The sequence below is a fragment of the Cyprinus carpio genome, chromosome B3 (assembly GCF_018340385.1).
Source record: "Cyprinus carpio isolate SPL01 chromosome B3, ASM1834038v1, whole genome shotgun sequence".
NCBI classification, from domain to species: Eukaryota; Metazoa; Chordata; class Actinopteri; order Cypriniformes; family Cyprinidae; genus Cyprinus; species Cyprinus carpio.
In genome coordinates, this window is record NC_056599.1 from 5,637,332 (window position 1) to 5,660,012 (window position 22,681).

Consider the following 22,681-nt stretch of genomic DNA (forward strand, 5'->3'; position numbering starts at 1 on the left):
ATGTTCTTCAGGAAGATACAGTTCTAAAAAGAGCTGTTACTACTTGTAAAGGACCTTTAAAGAACCAACTTTTTTTAGAGTGTAGTTTTGTAAACACAAGAACATTCCAAAACATTTTACAAAAAACATTACACCATCTCAGGCCTCAATGACGTTCTTATAACGTTTTCCTAATGTGGCTGTGAAAATACTCTTCCTTTGTTATCTTGAATCATTGTAACAATGTTATATTGACAACATTATATAATCTGTTACCTCAAAAACATCCACAAAACATCTTCAAAATGTTGCAGTTCAAATGTTCCAGCTTTGTTATTACGTCACATTACAAGAACGTTTTATTAAAAAAACATAACACACTCAGGCCTCAGTGATGTTCCTATAACGTTCTACTAATGTGGCTGTGAAAATGTTCTTCCCTTGTTATCTTGAAACATTATGCCAATATTTTATTGAGAACATTATATAATTTGTTACCTCAACAACATCCCCAAAACATCCTCAAATTGCTGCAGATAAAATGTTCTAGCTTTGCTAATACGTCACATTACAAGAACGTTTTATTAAAAAACATAACACCATCTCATGCCTTAGTGATGTTCCTATAACATTTTCCTAATGTGACTGAGAGAATGTTCTTCCTTTGTTATCTTGAAACATTTTTATTGACAACATTATATAATCTGTTACCTCAAAACATCCTCAAAATGTTGCAGATAAAATGTTCTAGCTTTGTTATTTTGTCACATTACAAGAACGTTTTATAAAAACATCACACAATCTCAAGTCTCTGTGATGTTCCTATAACGTTCTCCTAATGTGGCTGAGAGAATGTTCTTCCTTTGTTATCTAGAGACATTTTAATACTGTTTTATTGAGAACATTATATAATCTGTTACCTCAACAACATCCTCAAAACATCCTCAAAATGTTGCAGATAAAATGTTATAGATTTGTTATTGAGTCACATTACAAGAACGTTTTATAAAAAACATTACATCACTGTCACGTCCGGGATACAAGGAAACACGGTGAGAGATCCAAATGCGAGTATGTCTTTTATTAAGGGCAATCCAAAGAATAAAACAGTCCAGGCAGGGGTCAATACCAAACATAACCAAACATAAACGAACAAGGACACAAGGCTAGAGCACGACAAGAGACGGACGAGAATAAACAAGGACTCCGTGACACATACTAAAGCCGAGTTCAGACTGCACGATTTTCAAAGTAGTCGGGTCACTGTTATTTTCACACTGCATGACTATCTTGGCCAGCAGCATTAAGTCGCTGCTGTGTTCACACTGCACGATGGATCGGCGACAGAAGGTTTCACACTGCATGACTTTACAATAGGAAGAATCGCCGACAAACTCTGTCTGGCACGCAAACTACGTTTCACAAAACCAAACACACGGGAGATGTGACAAGGAAACAACGCGATATCACGCGTGCAAGACCGGAGTTCTCACGTGAGACTGGGATTATTATTAAAAATGGTAGCCGCAAGAAGCTTGCAATACGAATTGCCTGTGCGCTGATTTGCAGCGAAAACAAGAAAAAAAAAAAAAAGGCATGCTTGCTGATATTGTGGTCTATAACTCCTCCCCGAACTCCCCGCTGCTCTGTATCTTGCTCTCTCATTGGCTGTCGGTCATCGCCGACGTAGTTTTCAGTCAGAACAATTTTCACACAGCATGATTTTGAATCGCCGACAAGTCCAGATATTTAGCATGCCAAATATCTCACGGGCATCGGCGACTCATCGGCGATTCTCTCAGATCGCGTCTTTGCTCATTCACATTGCGCGATTGTCACTCGCGTGAACGAGCACCGATTTTGCCTGTGATTTCGGGCATTTGTCGGCGATTTCTCAAAAACCTGTCGGCGAGCCAAAAACTGTCCTAAAATCGTGCAGTCTGAACTCGGCTTAAGACAGACCGGTATAAATACACAGGGACATGACAACGCTAATGGGGAATTGACTGCGTGCAATGATTACTAACCAGTGACAGCTGAGTGCAATGAGGAGACAGGGATCGTGGGGAATGTAGTTCTGGAAGTGACCGACACCGTGGGGAAGGAGGACATCTAGTGGTTACCCAGGGAACACAACCCAGACACTGTGACAATCACCTCCGGCCTCAATGACATCCTTATAACATTCTCCTAATTTTACTGAGATAATGTTCTTCCTTTGTTATCTTGAAACATTATGTCAATATTTATTGAGAAATTTATATAAATTGTTACCTCAACAACATCCCCAAAACATCCTCGAAATGTTGCAGATAAAATGTTCTAGCTTTGTTTACACCTAACATGGTAAACTTGTAAATGGTTCTTTCAGGTGCAATTTTCAATGAACTAGCTTTAAAGTTTGAGAAAGAAACAGTGAAAGTTTTTAGTAAGGCGAGTTGCTAGTTGGTGCCAGGTTGAAATCAGACCCTAATTTCTTGTAGCAATTTCCTTGCATTGAGGCCATTCTGATGCAAAAGTGATGATGGCTGCACGTGTTTCTTTGCAGGTAACCACACTGACAAGAATACGATTGAAAGTGCTTCTTCCCTCCTTTAAATCAGTCAATTATTGTTTGAAAACATTGTTTCTTGAAATATTGTGCCAATGTGACAACATAGTATATTTATTAACAGAACAATATCCTCAAAATATTGGAGGTAAAATGTTCTATCTTTGTTAAACCATCACATTAGAAGAATGTTTTATTAAAAATATTTCATGACCTCAAGCCTCAATGAAGTTGTTTATAACGTTCTACTAATGTGGCTGAGAGAATGTACTTTAATTGTTGTCTTGAAACATTGTGCCAATGTGTTTTTGAGAACATTTCGTAATCTGTTACCTCAACGACATCCTCAAAATGTTGTGGATAAAATGTTCTCTCTTTGTTAAACCGTCACATCAGAAGAACGTTTTAAACACCTGATTCAACACATTTTGTTAGTAGAGACTGCAAAGAACTAAATTTGGTGTGTCTGATAAGGGAGACATACAAAAATGTGCCGGGCAGGGGGGCCTCCAGGACAGGTTTGAAAAACCACTGAACCTACAGTATAGGGAACATAGTCTCTAGTAACTACAAACTTTGCCTTAACTCCTAATTTACTGCTTATTAAATAGTAAGGTAGTTTTGTGTAGCATTTCCATTTAGGTTATTGGGTAGGATTTAGGGATATAGAATAAGGTCAAGCCAGAATAAGGCATTAATATGTGCTTTAATACTAATGAACAACCAATATACTAGAAATATGCAAGCTAATAAGCAACTAGTTAAAAGTGGGAGAACTGAACTAGAGCTAAATGTTACCAATAATCAACGTTAGCTACCTACCTAGAAAGTAGAAACGGATTAATGTTACAGTACCTTTTGTGTTGTAAATGGAGACTTGTATTGCGTCATCCGTGGTTCAGCTTCAAGCAGGCAGTTTAGGTTCTGGATGAAAACAAATCTATCTGTTATTGAAAAGGAGCTAAAGGGGAATGCAACTGTCTTATGTGCATGTGAAACGCTAAAGGAATAAAGACAAAAAAGAATCGTGCATCTTAGATTGAAACTGATTTGTTTGTGTATGTACATACGCAAAGGATAAAAGAAATACGTAAACTTGAAAAAGCCATAAAGAAATGTACAGGTAATTATTGTGGAAGAGAGAGTTTCCGCTGACCTGGAGACAGGTTGTTGTTTGAACCGCGCACTGTAGCAAAACGAGTAAAACCTCCTCCAGCACCTCTGTATCCGATTCCGCTGCGTTTGAATGTGAAAAGACTCCGTCTGTACTCACTTAGTTCTGTCAAAATAAGATGATTCCCGACCACGCAATTGTACACCAATTTCTTCAACAGCCGTTCCCGCGCGGTTCATCGATTTCAAATGTTCTTACGTCACGAGAAAAGATGCAGTGATTGGTGGATTTAAAACGGGGGTCAATCAGCGCTTCTCGTCTCCTGTAACACGTTCGGCAACAGTTCAGATACCAAAGCCAGACTTTTTTCTTCTTCCTTTTGTAATCGAGACCCTGGAATTCAGCTGACTCTGCTGACCACTCAGGGCAGAAGCCATTTTAGTAATGGTTCTAGAAGGTGTGTTTTTTTTTTTTGTTTTTTGTTTAAGAACATTTTGTCATCTTCAGACCTCAAAATGATATCCTCATAACATGTTCCCCCTAATGTGGCTGAAAGAAAGTTCTTCCTCTATTATTATGAAACCATTTTGCCAATATTTTATTGAAAAACATTGATAATCTGTTTTTCTCAACAACATCCTCAAAATTTTCCCACCGGTAAAATTATTTATATATTACTTATTTAATAAAATATTATTTATTAATAATAATAATAATCATATTTTATTATCTGTGTTTTTGTTCTGTCCTCTGTTCATTCTGTTGCACTGCGGAAGCTTCTGTCATGAAAAACAAATTCCTCGTATGTAAAAAACCGTACCTGGAAATAAAAGCTCTTTCTTCTTCTTCTTAATTAATATTAATTGTCATCCCTCTATATCTACCTGATTTTATAATATATTTGGTGGCTTCTATTTACGTTTTTACATAAATAAACAAATAAACAAACAAAAAGCAATATGTTAAATTGTTTTTGTTTGTTTTTTTTTTTAAAAAGATGGCAAAAGTGTACGAAAAATAACAGAGTCATAAGATAACTTTAATTTTTATTCATGACTTGGTGTTTTTATGCATAAAGTAATTTAAAAAAAAAATCATTGAATCATGGATCATTAATTTCCAGCATTTAGTTAGGCCTACATGAGTGAAGAGAAAGGTTAGTATCCTTAACTGAACAGATTCTGGTCCATGTGAATTTTTCTGTTAAACCTAAAAGAAAAAAAAAAAGACATGAATGGCATGAAACTATTTACCATTTTTAAAGGTTAAATTTATAGAAATTTTAAGAAATGAATCATTTACCACTGAAAGAGTGTGTTGAAAGTCTGTCTTGAGCTCCAGAAAACCAGTAATGATAGCGACACTTTGACAGTTACAGATTTGAAAAACAAAAAAGCGGCGAAAAAGAACCATGAACTTTAAAGCAAAGAACAGTCTCAGCATATAAAATGTTCTTCAGGAAGATACAGTTCTAAAAAGAGTGTTACTACTTGTAAAGGGACCTTTAAAGAACCACTTTTTTTAGAGTGTAGTTTTTGTAAACACAAGAACATTCCAAAACATTTTACAAAAAACATTACACCATCTCAGGCCTCAATGACGTTCTTATAACGTTTTCCTAATTGGCTGTGAAAATACTCTTCCTTTGTTATCTTGAATCATTGTAAAAATGTTTATATTGACAACATTATATAATCTGTTTACCTCAAAAACATCCACAAAACATCTTCAAAATGTTGCAGTTCAAATGTTTCCAGCTTTTGTTATTAAGTCACATTACAAAGAACGTTTTTTATTAAAAAAAACATAACACACTCAGGCCTCAGTGATGTTCCCTATAACGTTCTACTAATGTGGCTGTGAAAATGTTCTTCCCTTGTTTTATCTTGAAACATTATGCCATATATTTTATTGAGAACATTATATATTTTGTTACACCTCAACAACATCCCAAAACATCCTCAAATTGCTTATGCAGATAAAATGTTCTAGCTTTGCTAATACGGTCACATTACAAGAAACGTTTTTATTAAAAAAACCATACACCATCTCATGCCTTAGTGATGTTCCTATAACATTTTCCTAATTGTGACTGAGAGAATGTTTCTTCCTTTGTTATCTTGAAACATTTTTTATTGACAACCATTATATAAAAATCTGTTACGCGTCAAACATCCTCAAAATGTTGCAGATAAAATGTTTCTAGCTTTGTTATTTTGTCACATTACAAGAACGTTTTATAAAAAAACATCACACAATCTCAAGTCTCTGTGATGTTCCCTATAACGTTCTCCTAATGTGGCTGAGAGAACTGTTCTTCCTTTGTTTATCTAGAGACATTTTAATACTGTTTTTATTGAGAACATTATATTAATCTGTTACCTCAACAACATCCTCAAAACATCCTCAAAATGTTGCAGATAAAATGTTTATAGATTTGTTATTGAGTCACATTACAAGAACGTTTTATAAAAAACATTACATCACTGTCACGTCCGGGATACAAGGAAACACGGTGAGAGTCCAAATGCGAGTATGTCTTTTTTATTAAGGGCAATCCAAAGAAATAAACAGTCCAGGCAGGGGTCAATAACCAAACATAACCAAACATAAACGAAAAACAAGGGACACAAGGCTAGAGCACGACAAGAGACGGACGCGAATAAACAAGGAATCCGTGACACATACTAAAGCCGAGTTCAGAACTGCAACGATTTTCAAAGTAGCTCGGGTCACTGTTATTTTCACACTGCATGATATCTTGGCCAGCAGCATTTAAGAGTCCCCGCTGCTGTGTTCACACTGCACGATGGATCGGCGACAGAAGGTTTCACACTGCATGACTTACAAATAGGAAGAATCGCCGACAACTCTGTCTGGCACGCAAACTACGTTTCACAACCAAACACACGCGAGATGTGACAAGGACAACAACGCGATATCACGCGTGCAAGACCGGGAGTTCTCACGTGAGACTGGGATTATTATTAAAAAATGTTAGCCGCAAGAAGCTTGCAATACGAATTGCCTGTGCGCTGATTTGCAGCGAAAACAAGAGAAAAAAATAAGCCACGCTTGCTGATATTGTGGTCTATAACTCCTCCCCAAACTCCCCGCTGCTCTGTATCTTGCTCTCTCATTGGCTGTCGGTCCATCGCCGACGTAGTTTTCAGTCAGCACTTTTCACACAGCAGGATTTTTAATCGCCAACCAGTCCAGATATTTAGCATGCCAAATATCTCACAAACATCGGCGACTCATCGGCGATTCTCTCAGATCGCGTCTTTGCTCATTCACATTGCGCGATTGTCACTCGCGTGAACGAGCACCGATTTGCCTGTGATTTCGGGCATTTGTCGGCGATTTCTCAAAACCTGTCGGCGAGCCAAAAACTGGCCTAAAATCGTGCAGTCTGAACTCGGCTTAAGACAGACCGGTATAAATACACAGGGACATGACAAACGCTAATGGGGAATTGACTGCGTGCAATGATTACTAACCAGTGACAGCTGAGTGCAATGAGGAGACAGGGATCGTGGGGAATGTAGTTCTGGAAGTGACCGACACCGTGGGGAAGGAGGACATCTAGTGGTTAACCCAGGGAACACAACCCAGACACTGTGACAATCACCTCCGGCCTCAATGACATCCTTATAACATTCTCCTAATTTTACTGAGATAATGTTCTTCCTTTGTTATCTTGAAACATTATGTCAATATTTTATTGAGAAATTTATATAAATTGTTACCTCAACAACATCCCCAAAACATCCTCGAAATGTTGCAGATAAAATGTTCTAGCTTTGTTTACACCTAACATGGTAAACTTGTAAATGGTTCTTTCAGGTGCAATTTTCAATGAACTAGCTTTAAAGTTTGAGAAAGAAACAGTGAAAGTTTTTTAGTAAGGCGAGTTGCTAGTTGGTGCCAGGTTGAAATCAGACCCTAATTTCTTGTAGCAATTTCCTTGCATTGAGGCCATTCTGATGCAAAGTGATGATGGCTGCACGTGTTTCTTTGCAGGTAACCACACTAACAAGAATACGATTGAAAGTGCTTCTTCCCTCCTTTAAATCAGTCAATTATTGTTTGAAAACATTGTTTCTTGAAATATTGTGCCAATGTGACAACATAGTATATTTTATTAACAGAACAATATCCTCAAAATATTGGAGGTAAAATGTTCTATCTTTGTTAAACCATCACATTAGAAGAATGTTTTATTAAAATATTTCATGACCTCAAGCCTCAATGAAGTTCGTATAACGTTCTACTAATGTGGCTGAGAGAATGTACTTTAATTGTTGTCTTGAAACATTGTGCCAATGTGTTTTTGAGAACATTTCGTAATCTGTTACCTCAACGACATCCTCAAAATGTTGTGGATAAAATGTTCTCTCTTTGTTAAACCGTCACATCAGAAGAACGTTTTATTAAAACATTTCATCACCTCAAGCCTCAAAGATATTCTTAAAACATTCTACTAATGTAGCTGAATTAATGTTCTTCATTTGTTATATTGAAACATTGTCACAATGTTTTATTTACAATATTTTAGAATCTGTTTCCTCAAAAACATCCTCAAAATGTTGTGGATAAAATGTTCTAGCTTTATTTACACGTCACATTAGAAGAATGTTTTATTAAAAAACATGTCATCATCTCAAGCCTCAATGATGTTCTAATAACGTTCTACTAATGTGGCTGAGAGAATGTTCTTCATCTGTTATCTTAAAACATTGTGCCAGTGTGTTTTTGAGAACATTTTATAATCTAATACAGAGATAAAAATGATTTTGTGGTGAAGTAATTACTACATAAAAATAAAAGTAAATTCTACATTAAATAATTAAGTTAAGGCAATAATTAAAAAAAATAAATAAAGTAAATTCTATGTTAGTACTCAATTTAAGCTTGTAGAAATTAAATTTGGAACTCAAGTATATTTACTTGGAACAGTTTGTTATGTTGATGTAATAGAGGCGCTACAGTCACACTTAGTCCCGACTACACCACCAGGGTTCATACCCATGGAATTAACAGCAAGACAAGTTCAATTAGACAGTACTTGATAGAAAAACGAAGATGTGACTTTCAGGCTCAATACCTTTATTGACAATAAGTTAAAAACCTCTGAATCAACTATCAACTTTAATTGTGAATTATAAAGGAGGAATAGGAATTTAATAAATATACATGTTAGGTCAGTTACTAAAAATCACAACCCACCAGTCTTACAGTAGGAGTGGCCAAGCCTGTGTGAAGAGAGAGAAATTCACTAGGCCACGGATTCGCTGTCCTAAGAGCACACACCACACGTGCACAGTTTTCAAGAAAATTAACAAAACCACTTTTAAAGAAAAGTGTAGTGAATAATAAAAACTACTTCACACTCCCAAATCAATACACATGCAGTGCAGGAAATCTCACGCCACATGAGTGAAGTAAAGGTCCATGACCCCGGAGGAAAGAACTCCCACACAGGCTGGCTCCTAAGACATATGAACATATGAATTCAAACTTTTTACGCATCACATAAACTCCAGCGGTTGGTCTAAACCAAACTCAAATAATAAAATAAATTACAAAAAGAGAACAACATTATATAACAAAAATAAATCATAAACAAAACAGCAGGGCCTAAATGTCAGAAGTCCATATGAATAGGACTCCCCGAAGAAAGATCTCTGCCGTCATCCAAGAATTAAATATAGACTGGGTGATCCAGCTCGTTGCTATAGGTTAAACATGGCGTCCAACACTCACACTAACCCCATTAAATTGCCCACACGCTCACGCTCTTGAATTGAGGATTTCCTCCCTGGGCTCTCTATGGTGCTTCGGGATCACAATACCGGAAGGAGACGGAGAAGGTCAAAGCTTCAGGAAGTTACGCCGTCTACTAACCTTTGCGCTATTTATAGAGCAAAATATACATGGCCCACCCCTGAATCCTTATTCACTCGGTCACATTTACAAGGATTCTTTGAGTAAATATCAAAGTTATGATCCCATATTTCCCATCTTGCACTGGGGCATGAATAATAAAAAATGTTACATTTCTCACTGATTTCGAGTTGTATTTACATTTTTTTGGTTGCTTTTTATGTTAGGTTTAGAAACATACTTTTTTGTGACATCTTAGGTTTATTTTCTACTCAAAATGACCCATTCATACTCAAACACTATTCACTGATTGTTACCATCATTGTGTATGGTGTACCATGTATTGAGGTCTCTGTGTTCATTTAGCTATTTATTTTATTGAGTGAGCAAATTTAATTCAATGCTTACATTTTACTTAAAATACATGAGTGCAAAATTTAAGTAAATTAAGTTAAAATTAAGTAAATCTTGCATATTGCTTTTATTCAGTGCAGTAAATTATTGATATTTAACAGCACACTTTTTTACAGTGATAAGCATTACATAATGTAAAATTTTCAAACAAAGTGTCAACAAAATTAACTGGGAATTCCCAAGTAAACATAACTTAAAATGTCTAATTAATCCCACTAATAATTATGTTTAGGCTTTACTTGGAGTGAAAAAAACTTTCCAAACTTTTTTCAAGTAAATCATACTCCACATTTTTTACAGTGTACCTCAAAACATCCTCAAAATGTTGCGGAAAAAAATGTTCTATCTTTGTTAGACCATCACATTAGAAGAACGTTTTATTAAAACATTTCATGACCTCAAGCCTCAATGATGTTCTTATAACGTTATACTAATGTGGCTGAGAGAATGTTCTTCCTTTTGTTATCTTGAAACATTGTGCCAATGTGTTTTTGAGAACATTTTATAATGTTACCTCAACAACATCCTCAAAACATCCTCAAAATGTTACGGATAAAATGTTCTATCTTTGTTAAACCGTCACATCAGAAGAACGTTTTATTAAAATATTTGATCACCTCAAGCCTCAAAGATGTTCTTATAATGTTCTACTAATGTGGCTTAGAGAATGTTCTTCAATTGTTGTCTTGAAACATTGTGCCAGTGTGTTTTTGAGAACATTTTATAATCTGTTACCTCATCAACATCCTCAAAACATCCTCAAAATGTTGCGGATAAAATGTTCTATCTTTGTTAGACTGTCACATTAAAATAATGTTTTAAACAACAATGACATTTCACCAATTACAGTGCAAACAGTCAGTGTATCTGTGCAGGGTTTGAATGCACGACCTCTGAATTTTCAGCCCTAAACAATTGTCATTGCACTTACAGGTTTAAAGGATTCAGAGAATAGACTGAAAGAAGAAAGAAACATGAGAGAACCTGATTATTCTCTACAGGTGAGTGCTCAGAGAAATGCTGTCTGCAAGCTGATCTCAAAGAAATGCGTGAAATGAACACGAGCCCTTAATCCCGATATACGTGGTGGTGGCACGGAATGTGTTGAAATTACTTGTCGGGACCACAGAAACAACACACATAGAAAGCCAATGAAGCTAATTTGTTGTGGTGGACACACGGATTCCTGGTTCAAGAACGTCACACAGTGGGCGGCGGTAAATGTTTTCTAGTTTAGGAAACGTCCTCCTTTTATAATTTATTATATTGAATTTGTTGCTATTTTTTTTGTCTAAATAACAGTAAATTGTTTGTGATTTAACTATCGATTTATAGATGGAGTAGCTTTAAAGAATTGCCCGAGGCAGTGTTAAATAGATTGTTCCCTTTATGTTATTAAACCCTTTACAATATTTTATGATTTTCAAATGTATTTTCTGTCATAGCAGCGAATATTATTAATAACTAGAATGTACATTTCCTGAAGAAAATGTGAGTGGTGCTTGCAGTGGCAAAACTCGGCACTCGGTTGCTAAGGGGTTTCTAGGCGGTTGTTAGAGTGGTTGCTAGGGTACCCAAGGTGATTGCTAGGTTATTTCGGGTGGTTGCTAGGGTCCCCAGGATGGTTGCTAGGGCCGTTGCTAGGGTACCAAGGATGGTTGCTAGGTCACTTGGGGTGGTTGCTAAGGTGTTGCTAGGCGGTTGCTAGGGTGTTCTGAGTGGTTGCTAGGTGGTTGCTATGGTAACCTGGGTGGTTGCTAAGAAGTTGCTAAGGTACTTGGGGTGGTTGCTAAGGTGTTGCTAAGCGGTTGCTAGGGTGTTCTGGGTGGTTGCTAGGTGGTTGCTAGGCAGTTGCTAAGGTACTTGGGGTGGTTGCTAAGTTTTTGCTATGCGGATGCTAGGGTGTTCTGGGTGGTTGTTAGGTGGTTGCTAGGCAGTTGCTAAGGTACTTGGGGTGGTTGCTAAGGTGTTGCTAGGTGGTTGCTAGGTTGTTGCTATGGTAACGTGGGTGGTTGCTAGGCAGTTGCTAAGGTATTTGGTGTGGTTGCTAAGATGTTGCTAGGTGGTTGCTAGGGTGTTCTGGGTGGTTGCTAGGATGTTGTTTTGTTATCTTGGTGATTGCTTAGGATGTTGCTATGTGGTTATTAGGGTGCTCTGGTTGGTTGCTAGGCGGTTGCTATGGTAACCTGGGTAGTTGCTATGCTGTTACTAGGTGGTTGGTAGTTGTCACAGATGGTCACTATGTAGTGTATATAGAGTTCTTAGCATGTTGTTAGTCAATTTGAGCACTTAGCTAATCACTATTAGCATGTAGCTATTCACTGCTAGCATGACTAGCATGTTGGAATTCCAGTTTGCTAGCATGAGTCAAAAAAGCCAACCGCCTTGTTTCTACGATGTTCTGATTCAGAGATATATGTCTTGCAAGATGGTTGCTAGGGTACTCTGTTCGGTTGCTATGGAGTGGATTGGCAACTGCCAATGATGATACTCAAAGGCTGCTTGCCATTATAAACCAACCCTCATGTCTGTACGATGTTCTGAGGCAGAGGTATAGATCTTGAAAAACGGTTGCTAGGGTACTATGTTTGGTTGCTAGGGAGTGGCCTGGCACCTGCCAATGTAGATACTCCAAAGGCTGCTTCCCAGTATGAATGATAGAAACCAACCCTTATGGCTTTATGACATTGAGAATTGAAGATATCCCTGTATGCTTTGGGTTGCTAGGCTGGTCTAAATGGTTGCTAGGGCGTTGCTATGAAGTCTTGAAGGTGATTCCTGATTGGTCGTTTGCATTTTCATTTACACGGCTACCCGCCGCTCTCCAGCCAAATGACAGCTGTTCACTGCTAACCACTGCTACCAAAATCAGTTTAAACTCATGTATTTGTCCATGTGTTGTGAAGACAACAATTAACAACGAGTTGCTGCAGTGGTTAAAGTTTTATTCAAAGTGCGAAGTAAATGTCAGAAGTGTAACTAAGGGGAATTACTGGAATCAGGGATGGACTGGAATAAAAAAGTGGACCTGGAGTCTTTCCAGAGGAGTTGACTGCTCAGTGCGACTTAATGTCAATGAGCGTTCATACCTGATATAATCAATGCATAATTAAATAGAGAGATATAGATAGAATATCCTGTAACACTATGGTGCCATACTTTTGTAAGACTTTGCCATTTCAGAAGACACTGAAATCATCATGACATAATTGAGGGTAATTGCTACTTTAGTTATGTGTGACATTGAGAAGAGAGAGCAGTGGATATTCTGAGAAGCATTTTACGCAGCAGGACAGAAGACCACTGTTTCCATTATTTGTAGGCCTAAATAAAAATAGATTTGTGTATGTACTTGCTTGTGTCAAGTGACTGTGGTACAAATCTGACATTTGTACAGTAAGGATTGATTTGTATTGCAAAATTGTATTGTATTGATTTGGATGCAAACATCCACAACCCCAACATGTCAGACTTCAGAAAAAGATGGAAAAATTTAAAAGTCAGCAGAAGCAGTGGTTGGCATCCATGAAAAAAATAAATAAATAAAGTCCCACGTTCTTGATGATGCTGCCATTCTGGTATGTAGATTTCCGATCATCTCATTCACCAAAAGTGTTTTATTATTTTGACATAAGCAAATAAATGTATTGGTATAATAACTGGTATAATATATTGCCTCATACATCCACACTATTAATAAGAATACAATTCATGTTTGCTGGTTTTTCCAAACTATTATGTCTGGAGAGTTGAAACTCATAAAACTCCTCACATTTATCTACCCGAAGATTATGTAAAAACCATAGTTTGATTGTTTGTAGATGTTTTCTAGCTTTGATGTAACTTCAGATCAAGCTTGAGTACAAATTCAGCTGTAAACTACAGTTGTGTGTATATTGATCTCTCTACCTCTCTGTTCCAGCTTGAGAAGTTGTATACCCTTGGCATGAAGCCCCTGCTGCTGATTGCACATCCTCCTAAGATGGTGACAGGGACGCACACGTACCAGACTAAAATAATGCTGCCAGTGCATGCCCAACTTAGCACATCCGCTAAGACATGCTTAGAGAATGTGAATGCCATCTACAAACTGATGGGTAAAGGTGAGATTGCATTTATTTAATCTTATTTATTAAATTAATTCTCTATCAACTGAACAATTTTTGGTGTTGTCCTGTACATTTCCAAACAGCAAAGACTAGAAATTCTGATCTGGCTGTAGCCTAGCTGCAACCTAGAGTCATTTTAAAGAGCTGGTATTGTGGAAAACAAGGACAAAAATTGCTTGTACTTGGATTATGTAAATTGATGCAACTGTATGTCGATAAGGTTTTGCAGGGTTTTTCCTGCATAGAGGCTGCATTGTTCTGACTGGGCCTAAACACTCAGCTGGGAAGCTAGCGCAAATGGGAAACAGGACTTCCTGTGGTTTTTCATAAAATAAAAGCCGCGACTCTGACTCTGTAGTAACGTAGCAACCAGGTTACATTGGTGTCTCCATCTCTCTCCTCTGTGATCTGTCTCTGTCAAGCAGGTATGTGTGTCTGAGCTACACACACACACTTATAGCAGACCTTTATTAAAAGCTGACGGTGGCTTCGGCTGTATTCACACAAAATCCGCCAATGTGGCTCCTTCCAACAGGGTTCTGTGGAGGTGGGGTCATGTTTATTTGTGCTTTAGAATATAACCGAAGTGAAACAATGAGAATTCCTTTTATTTCTCTGATTCACTGCTTTGTTCTTGCTAACACCTCTCACTCTCTTCAATCGCTTTGGAGCTCACTCAATCGCCGCTCTCTCTACATGGGGCCAACTTTGAATCATGTGTTTACAAACAGCAAGAGACAATCCTACTCATTTTGCCCTTTATGACTAACTTGTGTTTATGTTAATGTATTTTTTAAAAACAATGGTACCTAGTCAAAATAAATCTACTACTTGTGCCACTGCGAATGGAGATTGGAGATTGGAAGTACCTAACTGAGACCACAACCAGTGTTGGGAAAGTTACTCCGAAATTGTTACTCCTCCTGTAAAAATGATAATATTACTTTACTTATTACAGGGAATTAAAAGTTACTAGTTATGTTACTTGTCCGCCCCTTTCTAAAAAGTGACAGATAACCTGTTTAGTCTGCTTATTTTAGAAATTAGTAGTAGTAGCCTTTTATTGTCACTAGTCACAAGTACCAGTGAAATTAGCCATCAAATTAATCCACTTTACTGGAACAATAATTAACATTAGGAGTCACCAATCAGCCAATCTTTACATATTGCTGCTTCTCCAACCAGGTGATGCCATACAGAGAAGCAATGTGCATATTTAAGAATAATAAAGTCTCTCCCAACTAATAGATATCTAATGCTATTTAACTAATATCATATTGATAAGAGCAGCATGGAGTATGTTTTTTTTTTTTTTTTACAAAACATATAACATTTCCTAACATCCCTGGCTGAAATAAAAAATAAAGCAACTCAACCCCGATTTTTGAACTAATGTTTTTCTGCTCATGTATTTATCAGAGCAGTGTTCAGTGTTTTTACAGAAGATTAAACTTTGCTTAATGCTACTCTCCCGACGAGTGCTTGCATCACTGGCAGTAGCATCCTAACGGTCAGTGCCGGTGTTTCTTTTTATATGTTTTAGATGGCGGTGCTTCAATAAATTAGATTTAGAATTGTTGGCGGTTGTAGACCTTTATTGTAGGTTGTAGAAGTTTACAATGGATAACAATGTTCTTTGCATCTTAGACTGTGACACAATAATGGCGATACTTAACAGCTGTTGAAAGAACACCTATCCAACCGATTCTCCATTTTTCCTTGACTCCTCTGCCCTATGCCTTTCAGAATCCTGTGGGTATAATCACATTCGTGGGGTCCACCTTTTTTTAACCGTTAGGGTTGATTTGGGGTTGCATTTATTTTCACTTTGGGCTAATTGCATATTATATATTATATTTGTGTGTGTTCCATGTCCATTTATAGGTTGGACAAGACTCAACCCAGACCAACTGCCTCAAGAAGACGAGGAGAACTTCATTCTAAATTTGGTGCCGTGTGGTTCACCCATCCAGGAACCAGCACACCAGGCTCCACCCATCCAAGAACCAGCACACCAGGCTCCACCCATCAAAGAACCAGCACACCAGGCTCCACCCATCCAAGAACCAGCACACCTGGCCCCACCCATCCAGGAACCAGCACACCTGGCCCCACCCATCCAGGAACCAGCACACCTGGCCCCACCCATCCAGGAACCAGCACACCTGGCCCCACCCATCCAGGAACCAGCACACCTGGCCCCACCCATCCAGGAACCAGCACACCAGGCTCCACCCATCCAAGAACCAGCACACCAGGCTCCACCCATCCAAGAACCAGCACACCAGGCTCCACCCATCCAAGAACCAGCACACCAGGTCTCAGCTGTGCAGCCACCACTGCGGGGTCCACAGCAACGTAAAAGACTACAAAAAAATCAAAGGTGTGTTTTAGTCTATGCACGGCATGTATTGTACAGACATTTTACCCCTGCATAATTGTCTTGAAGTTAATGTGATTTTTGTAAACCCTCCAAACATTATTGATTTATTATGGATCTGATCCAGAATTGCAATTATACTGTATGCCTAGATACTATATTATTTTATTGTTTTTTTAAATAATAATTTAATTGATGGTTCTTTACACATCCCTGCTTCATGTAATTAGAGAGCTGCAAAGTTAAAGTCCCAATGTAAAGAATACCAGTGTAAAAGATATCTGCCTTTGTGGCAAGCGATGGAAAATGTAAACATCCCATTAGGAAACACAACATAAAGAAGGAATGGCAAAAAAAAAGATTTTGAATAGAACCATGTGCAGCCTTTGATACTCCTGTAGTTCTCAAATCTCACTAGGACAAGCTAAATGTGCTAATGACAAACAGTGGAAACAATGCATACATGTGTGGATTGTGAATTGATTCCTCCACAAAAAGTACAACACATATTGTGGACATTGGTGCAAATAATATATTCCTTACAATTACAGATTGCCCTCACAGTCGGCTTGAAATGTTCCCAGTCTGTGAAATAATAAAGACAAGGAAAAGAAAGGTAGGACAATGACTAACTGGATGAAAGTGTTTCCTCTCAATTAGTTAAATAATGCTAATGGAATTGTCATTTCAAAACCTTAATTAAGTTAAATTTCACTTTAAATGCAGCAACAAATATGTGATTAAAAACAATGCTTTTATCGCTTTTATTATTTATTCAAAAAACAAACATTACCCCTAAAGACACCCACCTCCCTCCACCCTAAAAAAATACAAAGGAAACACTGGATGACATTCTATGACTGTTGGATAAACTGTTTTGCAATTACCTAATGTTACCTTGACAAAATGCTGTTGTCAAAGTCACAACATTGAGCTGTATAAGTAGGCATCCTGTAAATACCTTTAGCTTGAAGTGTCAGTTATGGATCTTATTTGATTACTATGATTCAAAATATGCAGTATATAAACTGTCAACAATTAATATATTTTCACTCCTTGTTAAAGTACAACATTTAAATAACATACAGTAATACAATGTCTTTGTCTTCCTGCCACAGGGGAGGACAGAACATCTTTATGACTGGCAGCCCTGCACAATGTGGTATGTTAAATAGCTTTTGGTTATGTATGATTACATGCATTTTATTATTGGGCTCTTGGATCTATCTGTGCCTGGATCTCTCTGTACTGGCAGAAAGCATTCACAAACCAATGTGTTCCTGAGCAAGATACTTAACCCCTAGTTGCTCCAGAGGCGTGCGACCTTTGACATAAACAGCATTTGTAAGTCGCTTTGGATAAAAGCATCAGCTAAATGAATTAATGTAATGTAATGTACTGTTTTAATTTGTGGGGATTGTTGACAAGCCGTTGTCTTGGGTAGAGATTATTAAAGAAAAATTGTACTGCAAACAGTTTTTGTATGCTGTTTACAATTGTGAGGAAACTGATATGTTGTACTGTGCATCCACAGCCATATGAAACCAAAAGTGAAAGTTACGTTTCTGCTGTAAGTCTCTAGAAGAGGAATGCAGTGATTGGAGATGTTTATGGTATAGTCAGAGGAAACATCAGGGTTTCAGGGTTTGGCAATTAGTCAACTGTGAATGGATACATTTATTTGTCAGTTAGAGAATTTATTTTATTTTTCCACAACATTTTTGACATTTTAAGACCATGTTTGGTCCACCTGACAGCTGTATTGTGCCTATCTACATTTTTTTTTACACAATTATCTAGTTTTGTTTATTTTTCCATGAGCAACAGTTACTGTGAGAAACACTGACATACCATAATGACCGTGATGTTTTATATCTTGTTTTAAAGTAATCTTGCGCACATGGAAACCAGATACAACAGAATGATAATGACCTAATCACTACAAGACCTTCCTCCAACTCTGGCACAGCTCTAGTGTGGAGATAGGTCTTGCTATGCAACACTATGTTAACAGTTACATAATATTATCACCTCGTCCCCACTCTGGAACAACAGATTCTTGATGCACTGCACTACTCTGCAAAGTATTGTAAAACAGTTAATGTTACAATCATGACAATCAATTCATTGTGTATTATACTTACTAATTCTCCTTCAACTTCCCTCTCTTTATTTATTTGTTTTTCTCAGTGGAAAGACCTGGCCTCCATCCTGGCAGCCAGCCTGATTCCCATCCCATGCAGCCTGCAAATATGCAACATACATTGCAAACATAAATTTTTTCCTTGGTCTTGTTAAGTGTTTTTTCTTTACATATTTTTTGTTGTCCACTTGTATTGTTCCATAACATTGTCATGTTACATCAGTTAAGCAGTTTGTGATGTAATTTGAACTTTAATATTCTTCATGTTTTGTCTTCAAGCTTGTTACAATCTCTTTTATGTGTATGGATTCAATAAAGGGCAACAGTCAACAATTATCATTTCCTAAACTTGAAGGACCCCTATATGGATTGTTTTGTGGCCAACAGACCATGGAAAAGTTACAGTTGATCATATTTTGACTCAGACAAGCTAAACTAACAACTTAGTAACAACTGAACCTTTCACAACTGCCAAAATGTTCAGTCCACTGATGACACACACAGTTGGAGTGCTTTATTGGGGGACATAGCTCAATATCGAAGAGGACACTGTTTAATTTAAGATTTCATATTAAATAACCTCCGCCACAAAACTAAATGAGCAACTTCCCATTTTATTCACAGGCTTCGAAATAGCAGTCTTTCAACCTCTTGTGCTAAATTACAGTACCGTAATTAACTATGAAATCATGCCATATCCTAATTTGCATAACATACTGTTTGGACTAACCCTCTGTAGCAGTTACTCACCCTGAAGCTGATTGTGTATTGACAATGTAAAATAACTATTTAAAGTTTTGATGGGAATGAAAATGTACATTTCACAAACTTCAAATATGGGAATTGACAATCTTAAATAAAAGTTTTTGGTACTACATTTTCTTGTTCATTTGCCATTTCTGTTATTCATATCAAAATAGAGTTTAAGAAAAGTGAATAGCCTACTGAGATTTTGAAAAGGGTAATGTATACCTGTATAACAAGAAAAGGGAAAGGAGATGATATGTACATATTTACACATTTAGGAGTAATTTGTAGCCTTATATTAGTAAGTTAAAAACGACGTGAGTATGCAATGTAAATGTTTTTATTTAATATGGGTGTTTTTCAGGTCTGTCCATATATCATTGACCTTGACTACGTAATATACTAGCACCTTAATCCTTACTAACACAATGCAATATTGTGTAAGTAAGCTACTGATAACATTAGGCAATCACACAGGAGCAATTTTATTTGAGTAGTGGTGGCCGAACAAACATTTTAAATTCCCTCTAATGAAACAATATACAAATCAAATGCCCTAAAGTTAGCTTTTTTCAAATAAATGACATAAATTCAGTGTAATATATGTTTCGCTGCTGTAGTTAAACATTAAGATACTCTCAACTGATAAGTTTTTCTATGGAAACCTATTTTGCAAACCAGAAGAACTACTGTGATGCTGATTTGTTTTCTTTTCAAGCTCTGAAAATATCTCAAATAAAACCAAATTCTTTACTTTTGCATATCATACAACACCGAAATACAGTGTAAAGTACTAGTTGGGCTGTACTAGATATTCAATATATTCAGTGCATACATCTTTTTACGACCCTATTCACAGCCCTAACTTTGCAAACAGGATCTATTTGCAAAACAAAAAACTACAAATATGATACTAATTAGTATCAAGTGGGATGGCGTGGCTAGAGGGGAATTGTTTTCAATTTACTGAAATTGGAATTTGTAAATAATGATGTAAAAGCACAGTGATGTGTTAAAGGGGATGGGAATCACATTTGTGTAATAACTCTGAAATTGTAAATACCTTACTGTTAAATAGGTGAAATTCAATTTGACCATTTTTGACAGCTCCCTCTTGATGACTCTATCCATATGGGTATAGTCATATATAGCTGAGGTCAAGAACTATTCATAACAGTTGGTTTTCATGTATGCCGTTTTTAGCTATTTACAACCTTCAGACTGACATATGTTACTCTCCATGCCGAGCCCTTTCCAACAATATATTTGGTTTAGTCCTAAGAAAAAGTTTAAATTTTAACTTCTCATGGACACAGCCTTGGCTCAGGCTTAGTTTCAGTGAGGACTTTGCCGGCCCCGACCTCAACTTTTATATATTTTTTTTAGAAATGTAGTATTATACAGGTGCTGGTCATATAATTAGAATATCATCAAAAGTTGATGGCTTCAAAAAGTGAAACTTGTATATTACATTCATTCATTACCACACAGACTGATATATTTCAATTGTTTATTTCTTTTAATTTTGATGATTATATCAGTTTCTCAGAAAATTTGAATATTACTTAAGTTATAATCATCAAAATTAAAAGAAATAAATAAAATGCTTTTTGAATGGAATTAGTGAAATAAATAAACTTTTTGATGATGATTCTAATTATAATGACAGGCCACACCTGTATGTATGTAGCCAAGCAACAAACAGGACTATTTGAGTGTTTTTGCACAGTCATAAACATGAGCATCAGCATTAGTCTAAAAAGGAGCAATTAGGTGTCACCAAATAGTACTTTCAAATGATGGCAGTGGTGGATTATGTTTTCAGATAATTTACTTAAGTACTAATAATTTGCTTGAACAAATACTCTGTTACAAGTAAAAGTCAAAATAACGCATTGATAATGTTACTATAAGTAAAGGATTAGGGTTAGAGTAGAGTTAGAGTTAAACCTTAACTTAATAAAGAAACCCCAGCTAGAAGAGTTAGTTAACAACTTCACACTGCTTCTCGTTTCAATTGTTTGGGTGGAAAACTCCACCTTTGTGAAGTAATCGTAACTTAGGTTTTGTTGAGCAGTCTTTCTGAAAAGAACCATACAAAGTACAGCTACCAGGTATTTGAGCTACCCGATTTCCCGAGTTGTGGTAAATGTACTATTTACGGCAGGTCCACCATGACGGATGTTAATTGCATTTAAACCTCACCACACACACAGACACTTCAATAAATGGGTTGATACAGTGGTCATTTTTTTATTGAAGGACCATTCTTATACATTTTACAGGATGTAAGTTGAAAAATGTTGGATTTGTTGTCGATTTAATGTGATATAGAAAACAAAAGAAAAACTTTATGCGTTTTCAAGCTGTTTGCGGTATTCAGTTAGCATGACTACACAAATACCAAAATAATATGGGTCTATATGCATATTGCAAACAAATATAAATCCAAATCTATTATGGGCGGAAATATATTGTTACAATTACACACAGGACTCCATTGAATCGTCATTAGATTTTTCCATGCAAAGATGACAATTAATATTTAATAGGCACGCAATAAGCAGTTTTGGTCTGAAACCAGCAAAGCTCAAATGTTAGAAGAGAGATAAATAAAACAATGTTTTTCTATTATTTTTTTTTTTCCTTTATAAAAATACACCGCAACCTCTACACAAACCTTTCGCTGTAGATACTTCTGGGTACCAGCTATTTAAAAACAACAAAGGCAAGATTTTTTTGTACAAATCTCCAGTTTCCTCTGTGTTGTTTGGCAGCAGTCTTAGGTGTCTTCTCCTCAGATTCAGGGCTGGTGAAGCCATTGTCATCCCACTCCTCAATGTACCCTCCGGTAAGGAAAGAAAAATCACATTTCTCCATTAGTGGCTATACTGCTGTATGCTTTAACAGCCTGTTGGTGTTGATCTTTAAGGTGAGTGACCCCCTCCGACTGAGGACACCCTGTTGAGCTCCATGTTGTAGCGTCCTCTGTCAGGTCACTGAAACCTGTAGAGCGAATTGTGGGAAAAAAAACAACTCAGAAAGAGAAAGATGGGACAGTACATGACCATTGTAAATTTTGCTTTTTAATGCTGCATTTGCAACTCCAACAGTACTTTTTAGGTCATGATATTCTACAACTTTAACATTGTCTGCTCCCTTTTTAGTTTTTGGCTTCGCCTAGCTGGTCAGCTTAGTCTCGTGATCCAAACTCAATGATAAGAGCTCCCGGCGATATATATTCTATCTTTATTATCTGTATTGATATATCGATGTATTATAATTAAATCAGTTTCGACCACTATCAGAATAAAGATGATTGTCATTACTGCCGCTCCAAACCGATGTCAACATAAGT

General features: G+C 36.9%; 1 long non-coding RNA gene and 1 pseudogene across 1 annotated transcript; both read left to right on the forward strand.

The window, feature by feature from the left end:
• Window positions 1-22,681, forward strand: part of LOC122136721 — a 690,060-nt pseudogene that overhangs the window by 45,162 nt on the left and 622,217 nt on the right.
• LOC122136746 lies at window positions 14,327-18,898 on the forward strand. Its single transcript, XR_006154333.1, has 5 exons — window positions 14,327-14,478; window positions 15,938-16,436; window positions 16,985-17,049; window positions 17,552-17,595; window positions 18,624-18,898. It is a non-coding gene; the product is annotated as an uncharacterized LOC122136746 (long non-coding RNA).